This window comes from Brassica oleracea, chromosome C7 (genome assembly GCF_000695525.1).
Source record: "Brassica oleracea var. oleracea cultivar TO1000 chromosome C7, BOL, whole genome shotgun sequence".
Classification (NCBI taxonomy): Eukaryota; Viridiplantae; Streptophyta; class Magnoliopsida; order Brassicales; family Brassicaceae; genus Brassica; species Brassica oleracea.
Window position 1 is genome coordinate 3,486,492 of NC_027754.1, and position 4,632 is coordinate 3,491,123.

The 4,632-nt window shown below is 37.9% G+C and overlaps 1 long non-coding RNA gene across 4 annotated transcripts; it reads left to right on the top strand.

Moving 5' to 3' along the window:
• Window positions 1-232: 232 nt before the first annotated feature.
• Window positions 233-3,007, top strand: LOC106306339. Of its 4 annotated transcripts, none has more exons than XR_001263137.1 (5): window positions 233-474; window positions 556-1,366; window positions 2,065-2,250; window positions 2,319-2,521; window positions 2,750-3,007. It is a non-coding gene; the product is annotated as an uncharacterized LOC106306339 (long non-coding RNA). The 4 variants fall into 4 exon arrangements; XR_001263139.1 differs by having other exon boundaries at window positions 2,065-2,214; XR_001263136.1 differs by having other exon boundaries at window positions 2,319-3,005.
• The last annotated feature ends 1,625 nt before the right edge of the window (window positions 3,008-4,632 follow it).

Here is a 4,632-nt window from a genome sequence, read left to right on the forward strand (position 1 = left end):
TTAATGTAAACATAAAAAGTGGTATTAGACACGTGGTATTTGCGAAAATTTATCTTTAACAGACGCGTCAAAACAGCGCATTTAAGCCGCGTCCATTACTAAACCGCCTCGCTTTAAAAATGACCCGAAAGGCACGCAATGATCCACGAGGCTGCTTTGAAACCGTTGATGTGTTATCTAATTGTTTAATCATGACCGTCCATTATTCTAACCTTTTAATATAAATATGAAACGGTTTTCAACCTAGGGCAATCGCAACAGCCGCCTCCATCCTTGCGCTTCTCTAAACTTTTTGTCATCGATACCTTTAGATCTCGCTTCTATGGCGACGAATCTTTTATTTATTGCTTCTGTTTGTGATAGCGAGTCCTCCGATCTACACAACGGTGTTGATTTTCCAGCAATTTAACCGTTTTAAGTCCTTTCATCGGTAGATCTGACGCAGATCTCATGAAACCTATACTTCCTCTACGGGTAAATCTCATCTCATGTCACCGTTTGTTTTTTTCCTCGATTTTGGTTTCTGATCACGTTTTTTTTTTAATCTGGTGTTAGATCTGCCGGTGGGATCATCGCGTGAGGGGTGTCTATGATGCGAGTCGGTTGCGTTGAAGCGCTTTGAGGTTGAATCGAATTCGTTATGGACGTGAAGCGGTGTTCTTGTGTGGGTTAAGTTAAAATTAGGATGTAGAAGATGTTGAATTGCATCTTTTGTCATCCGACCTTTGCCATGTCAGGTGCGCTTGCATGGCAGGTCAAAAACAGATCCTTAATAAAAATATATATTTTGTGGTTGGGAGGGGAGTTCGCACGGGTTATTTTTTTTTATCCCGGGTTCTCCTCTCCTTGTGTGCGTGTCTTGCTCTCGGCTTTCACACACTCTATTTATTATTATGCATCACAACTCTAACAGATAGTCATGAAACACCCTTAATACCAGAGCTAGCTATCAACCTGGAGTTGTGTCAATTTGTTTCTTCATGCCCCAACATTCAGGCACTCGTAAGTATTTTTAAGACAAATTAGTTTCTCAAAAGTATATCGCAATCACTCTCATACAAAGTTATCAGCATACCTGTTCTTATTCATTCCGTCTGTCATGCAATTTTACAATTTTATTGTTGTTCAGTTGTATTGATCTTATCTAATTATATTGTTTCTCTTTTGTTAAAGAATTGACAAATGCTTTTGAACAACTAGCTTTCCGATCTATACACATGTATATTGTATTTTTATTACTCTTTATCTGGTTTGAGGTGTATATTTTGAGAATTTCTCAAGGCTATGCTGTTACTCGATATTTGATGTCTGAAGAAGCGTGGAGCATGATGAACACACTTGGAGCATGGTGAAAACAATAGTTAGGGTATGTTTGTAGACCCGACCTAAAACCTTGTTTACTGAAAATGAAGGTACTAAAATGGCAGTTTGTGTACTCTTTGATGAATTCCTTAATAGATTTCGAAGTGTAAATCCATTATTACGGCTCGTCTTATTACGTTATAATTCTGCCAACAAATTTTATTGATAATTTTTCTCAAAAGCTGTGTCCTATCTGAACTGCCTTGAATGATTTTTGATTTTGATTTTCTATATCCGCAAGTGGAAGGTTACTTGTTGTCTTGCTATGAGCTCATATTGATTTTTGAAGATTTGATATAATAGATCTGTAAGCTCAAAATGGTAGAGCGCTGTTCTTCTTTTGAAGTTGAGAGGTTGGTGGTTCGAATCCACCCAGATTTGCTCTTAACTTGTTATTGTGCTTTTAATATAAGATATCCTAATTTTTGAATCGAGAGATCCCCTTCCATCTTCACTCCATCGTCCTGCTTCCTGAGAATTCCGTCTCTTACCGACATCCACTTTTCCAAGGGGATATTGTGTCTATAACGTTGGATTGTTAAAAGAGGACGTGGCCTGACAGTTGCATTTACGTTATCGGGGATGTGTCCGTTATAAAAGAATTTTACATCAATAACGTTCTGAAGTGAACCCATACTTCTAGCGTTATGTTACAATGTAAAAGTGTAACACTTTCTTTATCTTGTTTTCTCTTATATGCAGAAACACAGATATGTTTTAGTTAATATAAACCAAGCGATGGACAAAAGCTTCTACGAAGAGAAGCCAATTTGCCGAGTCAAACGAGCTCCAAATCAGAAGCTGATCTTGAATCACAAGCTGAAGACTTCCATTCACCAAAGGGCTACAAAGGTGCGAGTGTTGTCGTGTTAATCTCAAATCTCCTTGGTGAGTTATTCATTACTATTAGTTAGTTGTTTCATTGTGCTAACAGTATCATATATTGTGTGGCTTAGACCACAAACCAAGAAACGCATCCACGTTGATGAAGAGGCTATATTATCAAGAGTGTGGTCTGTAAAAAAAAGAAGCAGAAGCTATACCACTGGTTTTTCAAGCTCGATGCAGAGATAGAATGCAGAAGAGGAAGAAGCTTGAGAGAAGTCAGAAAGAACAGATTCAGGAGAGCCTGATCAAGAACAACAACAAAGCCAGCTAGGTCTGTTCTTAAGGTCTTCTAAGTTGTAAAGTATTTAGAATCCTTCTTAAGGATTCCGTTTCTTGCTAACAATCACTGCTTAGGGAGGTTGATTATAATAACATGAATCAATGGATTGTTAAAGAGGAGCTGACCTGTGTTCTGAGACTTGAAGTTACCTTACTGCTTCGTTGCAACACGAAATGTGCCAGGAGTCTCATTCATCGATTGAACTTCCATTTTTTTCAGGACCAGAGGAAGGAAAGTTGCATTCAATCCATTGGGGATGTATCCGTTACTAAAAGTTGGATACATCAATCGACCTTTTAACAAGCCAAGCAACGATGTAAAATTCTGAAGTGAACCCATACTCGGTCCTGCCGTTATGTTACTATCTATATGTGTTCAAATAAATATTTTATATCATCTCTTGTTAGAGAAATCAACAATTTATCCCTACTCAAAAGTAATTATTGTTGTATAATAAAAGCTGAGGTTTAGTTTATATTTATTATTATAGATTGATTTATTTCTGAGTGGTAATAAAGAGAGAGTTATGAGTTGAAAGACTTTTTCATTCAACTTATCTTATCGTACAAGAAGAAGAGACCACTATTTATAGTGATCAAAGGTCGGTTCACGTGACCGACTTAGAAGAAAAAGATAAAATATGACATCATCTTTATTTCCTCTAATAGATAATCATTACACATTTTCTTTTTAACACTCCCTCTTGATTATCTATTTTGTACTATGTAGTGTCTCGTTAAAAATCTAGTCATGGAAAAACTCATTGGGACAAAAACCATGACAAGGAAAAAAGAGTACACTACCGTAATTTCCTCCTGAAAATAGTGGACTTAACTTTCTCGTCACAGGTCATGCAAATGCCGCATTCCGATACCGTAAACGTGTTTTCGGAATGTTGCAGTCGGAAGAGCTTTTGTGAACAAATTAGCCGGACTGTCGCATGACCGTACATATTCAATGTCCACTTCTTTATTTTTCTCGAGCTCCCTTACGTATGAGAAAAATCTTGGAGGAATGTGTTTTGTTCTGTCGTTCTTAATGTAGCCTTCCTTGAGTTGAGCAACACAAGCTGAATTATCTTCAAATATTTTCGTCGGCTCTTTCTCATTGACTATTCCGCTTGATTCTTGTATGTGGTGACTCATTGATCGAAGCCACACACATTCTCGACATGCTTCGTGAAGCGCAATAGTTTCTGCATGATTCGAAGAAGTCGCAACCAGAGTTTGTTTCTGGGACCGCCAAGAGATCGCGGTTTCACCAATTGTAAAAACATAGCCGGTTTGCGATCGAGCCTTATAAGGATCTGATAAGTATTCTGCATCTGCAAAACCAACCATACCAAACTCGGGTTTTCTAAAATACATTAGCCCTAAATCAACTGTACCTTGGAGATAACGGAATACATGCTTTATTCCGTCTCAGTGCCTGCGAGTAGGAGCAGAACTATATCTCGCCAGTAGATTAGTAGCAAAAGCTATATTTGGTCTGGTACAGTTTGCAAGATATAACAGCTCACCGATAGCACTCATATAAGGTACTTCTGGACCTAATATCTTCTCGCTATCTTCGCAGGGCCTAAAAGGATCACTCTCAACATTGAGAGAACTACCAATCATTGGAGTACTCAAAGGAGTCGCTTTGTCCATATGAAAGCGTTTCAATAACCTTTTCGTATAGTTTGATTGATGCACAAATATCCCTTCTCGGAGATGCTCTATCTGGAGCCCAAGACAAAACTTTGTCTTGCCGAGATCTTTCATTTCGAACTCCTCTTTCATATGAGTTCGAGCATCATCAACCTCCTTTTGAGTTCCAATTATGTTCAGGTAATCTACATATACAGCAATGATCACAAAACCAGATGACGATTTCTTTATAAAAACGCATGGACATATCGCATTATTCACATATCCTTTACTTAAAAGATATTCACTTAAGCGATTGTACCACATGCGTCCGGATTGCTTTAATCCGTAAAGTGATCGCTGTAACTTGACCAAACAAATCTCCCATGATTTTTCTTTCAATGCTTCAGGCATTTTCAATCCCTCCGGGAGTTTCATATATATATCGTTATCCAACAATCCATATAAATATGC